The 17,526-nt window shown below is 42.0% G+C and overlaps 1 protein-coding gene across 5 annotated transcripts in view; it reads right to left on the reverse strand.

The window, feature by feature from the left end:
- The window catches only part of LOC105200548 (glypican-6), a 136,500-nt gene that overhangs the window by 46,627 nt on the left and 72,347 nt on the right, over nucleotides 1-17,526 (reverse strand). For 2 of the 5 annotated variants that reach the window (XM_039450900.1, XM_011168170.3), the window contains exon 2: nucleotides 6,278-6,393. The exons of the other annotated variants lie outside the window; for them this stretch is intronic. The gene's annotated coding sequence lies outside the window, so the exon portion shown is untranslated. The remainder of the gene's footprint in view (nucleotides 1-6,277; nucleotides 6,394-17,526) is intronic. 5 annotated transcript variants of the gene reach the window in all.

Below are 17,526 nucleotides of genomic sequence, written 5' to 3' on the forward strand. Positions count from 1 at the left end.
ACGCGATCGCGCCGAGGTGTGATCACGAAGAGGCGCATCGCGTCGACGGCGAGGGACCACGTTCGGCGAACGGAAGCCAATTTTTGTCCGCGTTTTATCTGGCAAAGGATGGACGACGCGAGATTTCCGGAGGTGGGCACACTCGATTTTTCGGAGAGAGAGAGCGAAAGAGAGAGAAGGAGAGAGCGAGAGGTGGCTTTCTGCCGACGGTCGCGTCGCGGCGCCTTGAAAAATGCCGCCGCGGGAAGGTTACCTCCCGGTGAGGTGCATTCTTCGTCAACGTCACTTTTTCCATTGTCCGGGGTCGGCGCGATGTACGCGGCGTTTCTACAAAAGTGCAGTTTGGAACTGCATTCGCAAATTGAATTACCGCGGGAGCGTGTGCTCTCCAGATGTGAGAGAACTAATAAATGACATTGTTTCGAATGCAGATCGTAAGGCCGTCGCGTGACGAGAATTTCATCGTGTAGCTAGTTTACCAACAGCACTCTTAAATTGACAGTCCCTTCGACCGTGTTGGGAAATGTAGAATTAATAGCAGCAGTTGACCGCGCAATTTTCTACCCACTTTTGCAGGAGGGAACGCAGTAACAATGGTTGCATGACATCGGATTGTTCTAATAATAACGTACGCGCGTCTCAAGAGACCGCAAAGTTACTGCGTCAAGCCTTGAGACGCTATTCATACATTTTAATATGTTATCAGCGCATCAACTTTGCGTGCAGCAGTCGAAGTCGGCGGTGCCGAATGAAAAATTAATGGTAAGGTAAAGGGGGAGTTCCGGTTTTAAGAAAAACGAGAAGGCACCCATGCGAGGGAACGCATCCGGCAGAGACGCGCGGTGCTAAATTAGTCCAAGGACTAAACCGAACAAAAAAAAAAGGGGAGTTTTGTAATAATAATCGAGCTTTCGTAAAATAATTTGGATTAAATGTTTAGTTAATAATAACCAAATGTTTAGTAATTATATTAATAGTAACCAAACCTAATAGTAATTAAATTGGTTATTGAACTAAATACTTGGCTATATTAAACGCACGTTTAATTGCAATTATTTGATCAAAGCTTGATTATTTCTATCAGAATCTTTTCAGGCAGAACAAAATTATTCTACGCACGGTTGCTATGCTGAAATTATTTTAATTTTTACAAATGAAATAATCACACAGTTCCAAATACTTTTTGAAAAAGTAAAAAATTTCACGTACATTTTTCCAATATTTCACTTCAAAGCACAAATTTAACACTTGGATTTCGAATTATTAATTCGAGCAAAGCAATTTCGAGGCGGGGAATATCTCTATGCTACGCAGATGAAACATTTCAGCCTTCCCCGATTGGGCAGATTTCACGCTGCTGGAACGCTCGAAAGGGCTCGCCTGCAGAGAGGAGGAGAGAGGGTTTCGCTTCTTCCTCTCTGGGCAGAAGAAGAACGCGAGAACGCAAGGTGCATTCTTCGGCAGCGCCACTTTCATCCGCTGCCGGACAACGCACACGCGCACGCCGTGTGCAGCCGCATCAAAGGCGCCGACGGCACACGGACGCGCTCCTACCGTTGCACCACGAAGCGAGATGCGCCGCTCCGTGTCGCATCGAGAACACCGTCGTCGGGCTCACGGACACACGAGAACGCGTGTCGTCTCGTGTATCTCGCCGGTGGCATCTACGCGTGTCCCGCGCCGTAACCGCAGCCGTAACCACGAACGTGTTACGGCGTTGTTTGACTCGAGACTCGCGTGGGCTCGCGGAGTCGAGAATAGTTAACAATTAATATTCGATATTTGTGATGGAATTTCCGTTCCATCCGTTCGTAGCTACGAGAGTTAACCGAGCGAATAACGTCGCGAGATTTGTCGCCGAGTATGTTGTAATCGCGGACCATCGACAGTTTGAAGCAACAATGTCGAACACAGCTGACGGAATTTTTTAATTTCGGTACAGCAGGTGGCAGGAATGCACCTAGCTTTAAGTGCATAAAGGCGATCGTTTGGATAGAGGTTCAAAGCGAAGAAGGAAGGAAGAGGAAAGCGCAGAAGGATGCGGAGCAGCGTAACAGCTGGCTCAACAATTTGAAGCGGTACCTCCGAAGGGACTGTCTTTTGTGGCTTTCGGGGCTTTCAAAGTGTATCTCAGCGAGTCCTGCGTGCCAGTCGATCGGCACTAACGGTGCCCTTTAATGAAATTCACAGGTGTAACCGCTGGCCGCGTCAATCCGCGAGAGTAATATCATCGATCAAAAAGTTCCTTTCCCATACTGGTATTTCGCGATACAATCGTATTCTATTATCAAGCTGTCCGTGATACCCGAATTTTCAATTAGAATCGTGACACGTGATAAAGTAGTTTTTAAGTGTCGGGGTTATTGCCGACCACTGTCAATGTTGTATAATACGTAATTGAATAAATGAGTGTACGGACAAAAAATGCTGTTTAAAATTCTGACAGCGCGATTAAGATTCAGATCACTTAATCGGCGTGTAATCTCTTCAGACAACGAGACGACAATCTGTCGTCCAGACGCATTAAAATATACGTGTTATTTATACCGTACAGCTATTCGCTAGCAGCTGGCCTGAATCGCGTATTTACACAGATGTGAATAACGTCAACCGTAGTGTTGATGCTCGATAGAAATAATGAAAAAAAAAAAAAAAAATAAAAAAATAAACAAGTTGTAAATATATTATTTTGTCGATGTCATTATGTTATACGCCACGTCATAAAGTTGCTAAGCAGCTCTCATAAAAACTGTTCATAATAAACATATTGTTCGAAATGTTCAAAACTAATCTCGATAAGCGAACATAATTCAATATGCTGAATTATCGAAGTGTGCCACGTAACTGTAACCAATAGAAAAGAATCAATATGCTTTCCGATAAAAATATTGGAATCGTTTTATCTCTCGAATTTTCACAGATATAGAAAACCAATTTTTTTTAAATACTTTCTATGTAAAAATATTGATCTATATTTTCAAATTTAGCTATCATCTGTAAAAATTAAAGAACTGTTAAATACAAAATTTTTAAAATTTAGATCTCTCAAGAATGTGCCAATTTCGTAATATCATCTGCTATTAGCTCAGAAAAATTAGCAATTTATTAGCTTACTCTCCTTTCTTTTCACGATTATTCGAATAGATATATCGTTGTATAATACGAGTAGCTTTTAATAATATTTGCTTATCAAAATCTGTTGTAAGACGAGGAATGAAAAGGGTTAATTACTCTCGAAGTGCGAAAAAGGTTAGTGTCAGCAGTAGACAGGATTATTAATTAATCGTATAACTGACCGTCAATTATCTTCCGAGCGCGTAAATATTTATGAATCGGAGTCGTCCTTTCGTGTCGATGGCGGAAGAAGCCTAATTTTTGGACAATTGAGAATTTTCTTTGGCCGTCCCCATCGCTCTCTCCTCCCTTTCTTTCTTTCTCTCCGCGAGATGCAATTAACTTTTAACCCGTCGTAATTGCCCCGGTCGTTAGCGTGTCGGATATCAGACGAATAACGTGCGTGCACGCACCACCACGACTGAAATTACCTTACATCGGCATAGCGCGCGCCACTCGATTATTATAAAGCGAGGAGCGGTACGAACAGACATGTGCGTCGACTTTCCAGTTCCTCGGAAAAAAAGGAGAAATGAGAAGGCGAAGGACACGCATACGGGATGTTTGCCGATAATTACGAGGGCAATTTGCGTGTGTCTTTGTCGTAGAATAAGTTTATTCGCAAAAACCTGAATTTAAAAATCCGAGAATAGAAAGTCCAAAAGATTAATTCTCTGACGCTACGTATGAATGAGAAATGTAAGGACACGATCTTAATCTGCTCTGCCAATGTCGTAAAATTCACAAAGTTTGCGGTTTAAAATTGTTTACTCATCCAGCTTGATTGTAGAATAAATTTCATGTAATATTCATTTCTTATGCAACAATATTATAGATTATAATTTTCCCAAAAATTTTAAAGGATTGTACATTGTAATATGATAACATTTTACGTATTAGCTTATATGTATATTTATAATCGTTAATATTTAATACATAAATATACTTTGAACGCCTTTATATGGCTGACTGCAACATTAATCATTTTAGTTTATCGAAGAAGCAAGAAAGATGCAAAATTTTTTATAGCTATTGAGCTCAACGGTATATATTATGTACGTGGTCACTATAGGATCGTAACCTATCTTGCGGGATGTTGCCTCATCTTGGAAAGAGCGTTAATTATTTATTGAGATGCAAATACCGCTTTACGATCTTGCAAAGTGAGTCTTCTACCATTTCATTTACATTTCACGTCTTCCCAAAGCGATTTAATAAAAATGTATAGTGATTAATAAATCTTCAACAAAATTTCACATTGTTTTTTCGAATAAATTAAAAACCAAAAAAAAAATAGAGAGAAACAGCGTTGTCTCTGTGTCGAAATTTTCGAAATAAAAACAACGCAATTCAATTCTATATAAAATTGTAAAATGCGAAGTTGTGATTTGCACTTTTCCATTTTTCGCGATATTGCCGCGTCATTTTTCATTTTTGCAAACGTAGAGACCAAAAAAAAAAAACAAATAACGTGTGAATAATGTCAATAAATGACTACGTCAAATAATTCACGCGTCGTAATAATTCAGCGTCGGTCGTCGGAAAAGCTGTAATAAAAACTATCGTTGCATTTTGATCCCGCAAAACAAATTTATTTATCCACTATGAAATTGTCGATTACTTTCTAAAAGCAAATAGTTTTGGAAACGTGATGCATTTTTTAGTATCTGATCACATATTTTTTGAGATTTGTATCTTAATTAATTTTTATCGAAAATCCATATTATCACAAGCAGGTACTATCAAATAAAGATTTGTTTAAAAAATAGTACAGTTTTTCGTGAATTCTGATACTTTCGTATTGCTTTAGCAGTTTTCAAAGATCATCTCCCGCATCCTGACGCGAACTGGTAGTGTCAAATTAGAGCATAATGATGGTGCGCCGCGGACAGCGATTAGTATGCATTATTTCCATACCTTATTGCGCGAATTATAATAGCATCCGAAATGCGATAATGATCGCGCATATGATATTCTACCGATTGACGCGGGCTCATTAATATTGATTAGATCAATTTCCATAGATCAAACTGCGCGTCACGTCGCGTCGTGTCGCGTCGCGTTGTCTCCATCGCGATCAAAGAGTTTCGCGATCGTGCGACTATAATCTCTTCTTTCAAAAAGAAAAAAAGTATATATTGTATGCCGCCGTTTTGATCGTTCGATCTTTTCGATTTCGATTCCCGAAATAACACACGGTTGGTGATTTATCTGAAAGATTTATAGAATTTAACAGCGTGTTTCTTCGAGAAAATGTTTAATCGTCTTCCATACATTGCAAAAAAAAAGACTTGTAATAATTACCAAATGTATAGTGAAATAGTATCAATTAAATATTTGGTCAATGTAACCAAAAATAATTATATCTTTTTGAATATTTAGTAACTTATACCAGATTTGACAATACTTATTAAATATTTAGAACAATAAAATTGTTTTTGGTTATATTGACAAAATATTTAATTGATACTATTTCAATATAAATTTGGTAGTGATAACCAGACTTTTTTCAGTATATTGGATCGTGAACTGCAAAATTATAGACATCCAGTTTGCTCATAAATTATTTCCGCGACGGTTACGTGTGTGTGACATGTGTATTATATGAAATATTCTTTCTTCCTCACGCGTAGAATGTAATTAAATTGATTAATTAAATCTCATATTTTATCTATAAAAGATTTTCCATATTCGCGTTATAATAAAAAAAAAAAAAATAACATAAATCTCGCGGAACAAGACATGATTCAATATTCCAATATTTGCAAATATAAAATCATAAATTTATGATAGCTAAAAGTAGAATTAATAAATTACTGTCTTCTGCATTGCTAAAAAAAAATACTATAATAAAGCAGTTGCAGCTTGCAAAATAAATCGAACTTCTACATTTTTGGCCGGAAATAGTAACGATAAAATATTCCATAGAACGCGGGGTCAAGGAAAATTAGAGTCACAAATCGAATTTATTCTCTTTCTACGGAGTCCAGCCCGGAAACGAGAAAAGAAGGGGGAAAAACGCGCGAGCGTTATCCGTGCAGATTATGCGCTGTCAGCGTGAATTACGCGAAAGAAGATAGCTCGCGTAGATTACTCGTGGACGTAGACGTAGAACGTCGCTATTTGCACGTGGCGTTAGATTCTAGGACCGCTTTGTACTCACTCGACGAGTTTCAGAGGGAAAAGGGGAAGGTGTAATCGCGTGTCAGCCGCAGGCGGTGGCGTCGGCGACGCTGGTGGCGACGGTGGTTTGGATTTGGATCTCGCCTCGGTACTCACCTGCAACAATAGAAGAAATAAATTATGTATCATTTTGCACTCACAGTGGATTTAACCGACTTTGCGGCACGCGAAATTTTCGCGACTGAGCGCACCGCGGAGTTCAGCAGGGCCGCGCGTATAACTAGAATCGTTCGCTTCGATCGTCGCCAAGTAATACGAGTCGTAGTGATCTTAATTAACAGTCGCGACGATGCGCGAGTAATTTTTTACGAAGCAAAACGGGTGTCGAGTTGTTAATTAATAAGTACATTCATACAAACGTGCGCGCGGCTTGAAAAGATGCACGTATAATAGAATGTATAACGAATATACACGAGAAAATTAAATTTTCGGTGGTAAACAGTTTGCGCCGTGCAGTTTTATTTTATAACTCTCGTGTGGAAAAACAAACACAGATGTGTGACGCAGTTAATATATTATAATATTGTTGGCATAAAAGTTGCAGGGTGTCCGCACGACGTCGCGCATTGTTCCTTTATTCCATTGTACTAATCAAATAGCAATGCCAGTTACGTAATTTGCGCGAGCGTAATTTGCCCCAATTAATTGTTTATCACGGCGGTGCATTATAAGCGATGCATTCACTTTGGCGTCTGGATATTAACACGTACGTCACGCGCGAAGTAATAGGCGCGCTGTTTGCTATTGGTAATTGCCAATTAATTCATAATCCTCCTCGTAATTTGCAAAGGTAAACACTATGTGTAATTAAAGTACACTCGCATTTTCAATTCGTAATCGAAGGCCACTTCGTTGCACCCGAAGACTCGGCGCAGCGTCCGCCGCAACGCCGTGTAAGCTCGACGTATAATAAAAGCATAGCGTGCGGAATTAAAAATATGCAAATACTGTCGAGAAAAGCACTCGATTGATTTATAGCCGTAGCGGCTTCTCGCAGTTTAACTTTGTCTCTCTCTCTCTCTCTCTCTCTCTCTCTCTCTCCCTTTTTCATCAATGGATAGCCGTGCGCCTTAATGTAGAATTAATTTGCGGCCAATTAGCGGGCAATGAAGTCAGCCGCTGTCCTTCACGAGGACCAGTATATAAATTTTTCCCTGCTCATTATTCACATAGCCGTCGTTTTGAAATTATACATTCGACCGATCGTACCTCAAATGCACGCTAACGGCTTTAAAATTAACGGCTGCGGTTGACGCGAACGCGGTTGAGAAACCCTGACGCGCACGGGCGCTAAACCTGTTCCAACTTCTGGATCACGAAACCGCCGTAGAGTGTCTTACGTATTTCGTTCTAACGTCTTCACTAATGAGCAATTGAAACCCGAGCCCGACCGGACCTCGCTTGTGTGCGTCTCCGTCTGTGCGTGCGTACACACACGCGTGCGTATCGATGTGAGTGAAACGTGGCGAGTTTCGCGACGATGCTTTGCATAAATTTGTACCACGATCGGATTGAGTTAATCTTACTGAGAGCGGCAGCAGAAACGATCACTACGGAAGAGATAAACTTTCCCGTATGGCGAGCGACGATGGACGGTAGATGCCTGATAAATCACGATTAATTGATCGAAGCGTGATATCGCTTCATTAAAAAATTCAAATGTACTCGGCTTATTTTCGTTGACTTAATCGATGGAGATCCGTGAAAGCAACCGTAAAAGATTTGGAGATGATTACGAGCAAAGGAGGGAGGTGATTTACGTCGGTGTTACACACAAATTGAAAAATTTCAACAGATTTAAATAATTTTAATAATCGACAATAAAATAAGAACATCGTATTTTGTATTTTGGAGCACGGCAAAATCCTCATACGTAGTCATCGCGATTTAATCTTCCGCATTCTAGAAAATGCGATTGTAGAAATCAAGAGCTGGAGCCGTTAAATGTGCCGGGATTACAGGCAAAGGAAAGATTTTCTTAATTTTCGCGCCTCATCTTTACAGTCGTTCCCACATCCGGTACACCGTAATCTCCGATCGCAAGGAAAACCTGATTTGCAACCGCCTTCGTTTCTCTCTTTTTACACAATTCTCTTTCTCTCTCTCCTCCGTTTTTTTTTTCCAATCAGATACTTTGCAAAGCAAATAAGTTAAATAACATATTCATGTATCGTCCAATCAAGCGTTATCGATACATTGATACACCAAGTGGCTTGAGGTACCGAGCGTTCCATCGTTACAATTTTATTATGGTGGCTTTCAGGTCTCGTAGAAGAGGAGGTATACACGCATCTCGAATATGATTATCTACATCTCGTTATTAAGTCTGATGACAGACGTGGGATATACATATCTCTTTTATGAGTTTACACGCAAGATACTCTTAAATAAGATAAGTAAATGCAGTAAGTTGTTCGCAAGAAGAAAATGCAAGTTAATGATAATATTACAAAAACAACTATATATTTCAGCATATATTTTATTTTAAAAATAAAATTGAAGAGAGACTTTACACGCTTATCGGAAGATAGCTTAAGAAATTCGTTATTTTTCTTGCACTTTAATATCCGTACGATAATGTACGATTTCAGGCAATACGTACGCGTTTCATTTTTTTTCCTTTTGTGCGCGAAAAGTAATCCGTCGCGTTTCTTAAATATCACATAAATCTTATCTACGAAACTGCTCGAGTCGATGCTCGGTGGACAAAATTCAAGTTGACTCGAGTCAAAGCAACGGTGGAACGCAACGAGAGCGAAACCAAGTAAAGAAGTCGGGCATAATCGAGAGAGGAAAGAGATACCAAAGAGAAAGAAAGAAGGAAACGCAGAGGAAGCCCGGCGTTGCCGCGAAACGTAAGAAAAAAAGATCGTCGGCTGGCGCCGTTTGGCCAGTGGTTCACGCCAGATCCTCCTTTTTGCTTCCCCTTCGCCCTTCGTCACCCCCTTCGTATTTTCTTCCTCCGCTGCTGCTTCTTCTTCAAGTGAGTGCCCTTCAAGTGAGTGCCAACGGTCGCTCGACGATTTCGTTCGACCGACGAAGTTTGCTTTTCTCGCTTTTCGCCACGACAATCTCGCCGTGATATGTATTTCCCCGCCTTTGAAAATCTCGAGACTATTCGCAATAACTTACGAATATGACTGAAGAAAGGAGAGGCAGCAGCTGATGTATTGCCTCACGATGGCAATACATTAACCGATTGTCAAACATTTTAATTATCTATTTTTTAATTATTATTTCTATTGACGTCGCACGCAATACTGCGTATTACAAGATCTGAATTTTAATTGAGAGAATTTACTTAAACAGATCTTTCATTAAGCGCGATTTAATAGATTTAGTACGACAGAATAAAGAAAATACGATTTTGATCAAAAATGTTAGCGACATAACAGGCGAAAGGAAAAAAGAGAGACCACCCATCGGCTCGCACATTAGTATTTCACCCGCATTACGCATAATCCTATTTGCACTTTCAATCAGCAGGCCACTAAACTAGTTTGTTCTCATGATTGACATTGACGAGAAGAATCAGGCGTTCTACTTGCCTAATATGATAAACCATTGAAATGAGTGACCACGTTCAACAGCTTATTGATTAAGCTGTCATTAGTACAATACCCTTCGGGCTAACTACTTCCGTAATTCCATGGGCTTCATACACGCCCGACATTTCTCCCGTCGTTGCGCCGGATTATTTATGCGCCTCTGCGCCAGCTAACCGTACGCTCTGTGCAATCGCAGGCGTACGCTCACAATTCCTCATTTCGCGTCGCGTTCGCCTCTCGCGATAACGAACGATTCAAACGAAAATTGGTACAAGGCCGAAATTTCCCGCTCGTCGGCAAATCGAAGCTCCATCGAAAGTTCGTCATGAAACCATAAATTACACGTCAATCACGAGCGTCGCCGACCTATTCGTAAAACATTTTTAAACGCGATATTTATTTGTTAAAATCATATTTGTAATTTTATGTTCCCAGTAGACGCGGAGAATTTAAATTCTCTTTTCGTAAATCGCGTCTCTTATCATTTTTAGTTGCCTACTAATTCCAACGCTCATTCTATTAAAAACATTTTTACTCATTTATATCATTGAGGATTTAAAAAAAATTAATACAGGAAGAAAAAAAAATACTTTCTTCATTAAAAAAAAATATGTATGTTTAACAAAAAATTTGGCGAAGCAAATTCGCGTAAAATTTCCTTTTATCAACGCTAATTGACATCCTCGCAGAAAATTGTGTAACATATTTCCAAAGATTTACGTAAAGACTACTTATGTCATCGATGGTGGCGAGAATCTGATCGGTTCGACCTGTACTTTTGCAACGAACGTGCAATTATTCCGTCGATGCAACACGTCGAACGTCTTCTAATTGGACCGCGCTTGAAAGCGTCGTTGCAATGATAATAGCAATGCACAGTGCGCAATAATCCGCGATAACCCACCGTCGTCATCGTCGCCATTGACGACGCCATAAATCGCACGACAATAAAAAAAAAACCCCGCTGTCCCCTAATTGATTCAATTTCAACGGCGAACAGTCGCTCGAGCTCGCCTGCCGCGGTGCGGCAGCCTTTGCCGCGAAACGAGCTCGCGCGGCAATTTCGCCGAGGTCGAAAGCCGCCGTGCGTGTTCCTCGTCTGAGGCGCGCCGCTGCGAAATTTCGGCGGAAATTAAAGAAAGGAACGGAACGCGCGAGGAAGAATGAAAGAGCTGCGTGGAAAAAGTGCTTCTGAAATGATGGGACTGGTGGAATGCCAAATTTTCGCTGAAAATACAAAATGTAAGCGGAGCAATTTTATTCTATGCACATAAATCTTATTGTTTTACGTTGCACAAACAAAAATTTTCGATTTCGTTTTAAATTATTAATTTCCTCATTTCCCACAATGTAATATTTTTTATTCAATAATTCTACGACCGCGGATCGTGATTTTTATAGAATATCGACGAAAATACTTCGTAAGAATCCACTACTTTTGATATATGTTTAATGCAAAATTTGCATGTACGATTTAGAAACGGAATATTCAATGCGAGCAAGTGTTAGCCGAAATTTCCATTTAGCAATTCAACTGGTAATTTATCATGTGTCCACTTGCGTATTCATTTATATATTCTGTGGCCGTGCGCTCACAGATCGAAAACGGAATGGTATATCGCATTCTTTTCAATTTCACCGTTCGACACGCCGCTCGCTACATTATGCATTAATTATCATATTATCATCGTATACTGCTGAGCATTAATAGATCGATATGTACGACCGGTCTATCGAGTCACGACTGTCATCCCGCCGAACGAACTTTATCCAACACATCGATCAACCAGGCGATCCCCAAACGAACGTTCTACTCTAACGCGAGCCTCTCTCGAAATCGTCTCTCGCGTTCAACGTGGAGAAGGAATAGCCGCGCGTATAGTAAAAACGCGTAGTCCCAAAAAAAAGGCAAAAAGAAAAAGCAGAGAAATCTACGCTTAGGATCCATCGCCGAGAGCCGGCGCGTTCCAAAATCAACATCGGCAACCGGTAAAGCGTCGCGAGGAGATCGAATTTCCCACGAGCTAATGGAGCTCACTACGAAGCTCGAAGATAGCCGTTCCGGAGCCCTCGACTTCCGCTCACCTGTGTCAGGTTGAGCACCACCCCGACGGAGCCGAACTCTCCCACGCGTCCGCTTTCCCCCACCTTCGTGGCCCTCTTCTCTTCCCACCTCTTTCAGGTTCCCTCCGACTGCGCGTCCCTTTCTCTCTCTCGAGGGTACTTCTCCTCTCTCTCTTTTCCGCCCTGCTCTCGACTCGTTCCCTCTGTCGCTCTCCGTGGTATGCTTTGAGATTCGCCGCCCGAGGTGGTGCCCCCCTTTCCGTTCCTCTCAGCTCTCCCTCTCTCGCCACGGTTCGCCGGTCGCGATGTAACGTTGGCTCGAACAGCTGATTCGCTGAAGGGGGTCAGCCACCCCTCGCGATTCCGTCGCGTTTGGGGATCTCGGCTGCGAGCCGCCGATAAGAGAGCGGTCCGGATAATTCGCGCGTATCTCGAATTCGAAGAGGTGAGTAACGCGCGAGGAGGAAATCTCACAAAAGAGAGAGAGAGAGAGAGAGAGAGAGAATTTCGCGATAAGCGCGCGTTTGGCGGATGAGATACGCAGGGAGCGTATTGCGTCCGATATAATATCCACGCGATTAACGTTTCGGTCATTCACCGGTCCCAACAAAAGCAGGAAAACTCTCGGCCCTGGAATTAATTAAGGAATAAATGTAAGGACCTAATATAATAGAGCTGTATCGCGTCGACCATTCCGAGATACCTTGCAAATTTTTTTTCCTAAATTATCACCTTCGTATCGCGATGCGTTTGTTCGATGCGTGACGTTTGCAAACTCTGTAGACGTTTGCGAAATGTAGACGCGGCCTAAACGCTCCTGGCGGCGCCGTTGGCCCGACCCGCATTATCTGATGCATTATGCTAAATGCACGCGGGCTCACTTCACTTTCTCGCCCTCGCACGGACGTGTGTTACCCCTACGCGCGCGTGTATACGAAACGGGGACCAGGCGACGATCTTATCTTCCCTTCGAGCGCGGGGCGAGCGAGGGACTTCCTGATTTCTCGCTCTCTGTACACGCGCGTTATACTGGAAACAAAGGAATCGTGCCCGTCGCGCCGACGAGAGAGCGGATCGCGGCACGCACGCTTCCAATTAAACGAATTCAAAACGGGCGAGCTTGAACGCTAACGCTCGAGAGGATGCATTTGTTTGAACGTTCGATGGTGCGTTAGAGAAAATTAGCGTGCTAAAGCGTCGCGCGATCGCTCGCCGAAATTGCAGGAATTATCCTCTGCACGCGCAGGATTTTTTTTTGTGTGTAATTTATGTAAAGTATTTGCGGCACTCTGGATGTTCGAGAAATTAATTGGTTTTCAGTTTCTCTCTTCGCAGCGCAACTATTTCTGCAAAACATTCAATGTTTCACGGATTATTAAATACATACACGTGGCAAATTAAAGCATATTAATATTCAAGTTAAAAAAAATTATTCAGATGCGCTCATACTTTACATATTTTACATATCAAATGAGAAATTACCAGCGTTATTAAAGTTTCAAGACTCTGCCGAAAATGTTGCAGTTTCGTTAAAACTCGCTTCATTCATTTCTACGAGTGTGTAGTAAAATTTTTACGCAATCGTCGTGAGATTATTCCGTATAATACCGGCGAACAAACGGTAATTTTCAACAAAGCGATTTTTTTTTTAAGCCCGTCTCGCTTCTCCCCCTCTCGTCGCGCACCATCCATCATAATCTACGCCATGAATCACGTCGCTTTAATAAAACATCCTTATACGTAGCGAAGAGCGTCAGCGACACGTCGCGCCGCGCCGGGCCACAGTGCAAAACAAACCGGCGGGGACTCGAGTGATCGAGTTCCGCGATTTCCAATCGAGTAGCCGTGCCAGCCGACCCATCAGCGCGAACATAAGCCCTTCGCCATCCGTCTGTTTCAACCCCCCCGCAAACTACTCACCCGACTCGGTCGCGAGTGCATCGATGCACCGGACACGATTTCACGAATCGACAGAGCTATCAGCGCGACCGTCGAGCCGGCGATAATCGTCGCTTCGTCGGCGTTTTCCCCGCCTTATTTAACGGGGTCCCCCTGTTTTGTTTGTCGATGGCTCGTCGCCTGGTTCGACGAACGATAATTTCGAACGCGGGAAATGGGAAAGCGTGCGGTGGACAGACTCTCGCAAATTCGCGCGGAAGCGTAAAATTAAACTTTCGAAAATAAAAGCTGAAAACTTTCGGGAGGGCGCAACTTCCGGAATATTGGCCGCGCGAATGATGTTTTAATATCATTTTGCGCGGGGGATTAAAAGATTATTGGCCATTAATCCCTGAAACAAATGTTTTCCATAGCGGGGACTACGGAAACTTCGCAAACTCCGAGATTGTTACGCGCGGCGGCCACTGTTGTACTTGGAGATAAGCATTCGTTTACATCGACGAACAGAGATTTCAATCCGTTTACGATGCGCCTAAGTGCACGGTGAAGTTCGTAATATCCGCGTAATATGAATTTTTCATTCGGACCGAAACCTTAAGAAAATGGGATCTCGCGTCACTATGAAAAATTCATATTTCGGACGTCGGCAACTTTGCCTGCACGATAGCGCGTAAAAATCCGTGCGTCTTGGTAACACGACGGCGAATGCGGAGCAAAGTGCGGCACCGAAATACATAAGGCTCTTTATCTTACAGAGATTCAATCTTCGAGCTTTTTATAGAGTTCCACAAAGCGTGCTGCGTACAATTTACATTCGCGCGTAACTTTTTCGATTCGACGCAATTCCTAAAGTCGCGTAAATTCGTTTACGCAATTGCGCAAATCGTCGACGTGTAACGCTTCTCCGTAGTTATTTTTTTTTCCTGCTTGCGCGTAATCGTAACGGAAAAAAGTGGATTTGCCTACGCGACGCGATGCATTATCGTGCGCGTTCTAACTAAACGCCGCGACACTAGGATTTGCAACACGTCGGAAATGCAAACATCGGGCTGAGTGGGAGTTTAATTTGAGGCTGAACGCGACGGGCCACCAGAACTCTCGCTGGAGAACCGCAGATTTTGTCCTGCGGACGCTCGAAATCCCACGGATGCGGTATCGCAAGCGGGAATGCGGCTTTTCCACGCTCATTTGCATATACATCGTGTACGAGATTAGCGCGCGTACAAATCTACTCAATAAACTATAGTATTACAAATTAATGGTTAATTCGTTATTAGCCTCTTTGCGCATATATGACTAATATATACATAAATATAAAAATATCCCCTGTCTTCTTTTCATCTTTACATTGTTTATACACGAAAAAAAGTTACTGAAATAATAAAAATTTAGTTAAATACAAATCGGAAAATAATTTCGTTGTACCATTAAGATACATAATTATAAAAAAAGTTCAAAAACTGCGAAAAATTTTGACATTCTATCAACGAGCTCGAGTGTCTTACGTAGTTATTTTCAGATTTGTATCTAGCTAAATTTCTTTAGCGAAATCGTTCTTTTCATGTACATGTGTAGTTTTGCTATCCAAGTTAAACTATCATTTGACATTACAACATTAATAATCGTACAACTACTAAAGACGATCGAGATGTAATTAGAAACTGGTTAATAATTGTTTTAATAAAATCTTATTATCTGATCTTATACTTCATAATCTTCTTGTAATAATATTTAATGCACCTTCAGGACGGTCGAATTTTTTCTTCATCGAAAGTATTTCTCGCTCGCTAATATGAAATCACAGCGTTAAATGCAACGACGCGCCGGATATATGGTGGCGTAATGAAAGCGTGAGAGAGCTCGGAGTAATATGATTACGAAGGAGATTCAATTTTTACTTGCGATAAAGCTGTTCTGCGAAATGTAAAATGTACGTGACAGCGGAGTTAAAAGGATTTCGCGATTAAAAGTGGGAAGCATAACGCGGTCGTAAAAGGGTCAGCTGAATAATCACCGTTTTAAAATCAAATTATTCTGACGCGATTGCTATTTCATTGTGTACAATCAGGTAAGATTACTATTTGGAACAAGTATGCGACCAATAAAATTAATGCTGCTTTTAAATTACAATAATCGTAATTATAATGCAGCAGATAATTCTGATAATACTCTTCAATTAATTGCGCGTTAGGTAATATTCTAAATTACTCAGCTTCTTTGCATTGCAGTACGAAACACGATATTAACTAATAAATTACATAGTCACGCGAGATTTATTCATCCTGGAACGAGACTGGGGACTCTTCACATCAGCGCTTTTCCATTCGCACGGGTGCTAATACGATGTCGGAAGCTCCTCGATAATCCCGTGGCTTTAATTGGGAAGCGATACACCGTTCTCGGCGGCACGTAATGCAAATTAAATCCAAGACTCAGTGTCACTCAACGCGAGCTTAATCGGAAGCACTCCGACATGAATCAGTAAATCCTAGTTTATTATTTCTCCAGCTACTTGATTATAATTAGCATGTTAGTAATATTTATTTCCTAATGACAGAAGCATATATATTATATTTAAATACAAGTAAGAAAAATTATCGTAGAATTTCTATTTTTATCTACTATTATAAATTTGTATGCAATGCAACCTATTCGGTAACAATGTTGTTTAATTATCCACATCTTTAAAACGAAAGAAACTTTTACATAAATTACTACACGAATAACGCATTTTTTTCTTTCGGGAAATTATTCACCTACATCCTATTACTACATTAGGATAATGAAGTTTTCTCTCGAGCAGCTTGACAAGAACAAACGCGTTCCACGGTGCCTGAAAGGGACTGATATCGTATAATCCGCAGCGAATAAAGACAAAGGGGACGATGTCGATTAAGGATTAACCAAGCATCGTGCGTTTCGAATTTCACGCCTGTACGTTTGTCGATCGAATTACCGGGCGGTGTCTTTCCGCGAGGTTTTTCCGCAGCCAGACGCGCTCGCGAATTAATCTCGTTAGCGCTCAGGGGGACCTCGTTTAGCACAGCTGTATATTTGAGCGCGTTGTCGTATCGCACGTCTCGTTCATCCATTTGAATTCTATAAAGAGAGCTTCCTCTCAGTCTGGTGAGCGCGTGCATGGACACGCAAGAACGTGTTCACGGGTGCTAACGATATTTCGAAGGCCGATCTGCTCCGATTGTTTAGATCGAGCCAGGTCGGCCAGGTCAGGCTACTCTCTCTCGTCTTGATTCCGTCCCTCATCCCGCTCCCCTGCACTCCATCCTTCGTCCTGTCATTTTCTCCCTCTCCTTCCCCCCCCCCTCTCTCTCTCATTCCTCTCGACTCGCATTAGCCACATCCTTCGCTCCTTCCGAGCCTCTCCTCTCTACCGATCCTTTTCGCCCTCTCTCCTCCGCAATGTCTTCCAGCTCTTTTTGTCTTTCCACATTTCTTCTCCGTTTATTTTTTTCGTCTGCAAGCCTGGCATACCTGACCGCCGCGAGTGCAGCCGCCTGCTGCAACGGAGAATGAACGCATGGACCGAGAAGAGAACGGGCCACAAAGGGAGGAGAGACGAGAGAGGTGGTACGGAAAGGTAGGCATCCGTGCATCGAAGGCTCGCGCACATTGGAGAGCCCGATGCAACGCAAATGCAGCTGCGTGAATTCATGTTCCCCGTGGGTTGATCGGCAAATTAAATCTCTTTAGGAGGAGC

The sequence above is a fragment of the Solenopsis invicta genome, chromosome 6, assembly GCF_016802725.1.
Source record: "Solenopsis invicta isolate M01_SB chromosome 6, UNIL_Sinv_3.0, whole genome shotgun sequence".
Taxonomy (NCBI): domain Eukaryota; kingdom Metazoa; phylum Arthropoda; class Insecta; order Hymenoptera; family Formicidae; genus Solenopsis; species Solenopsis invicta.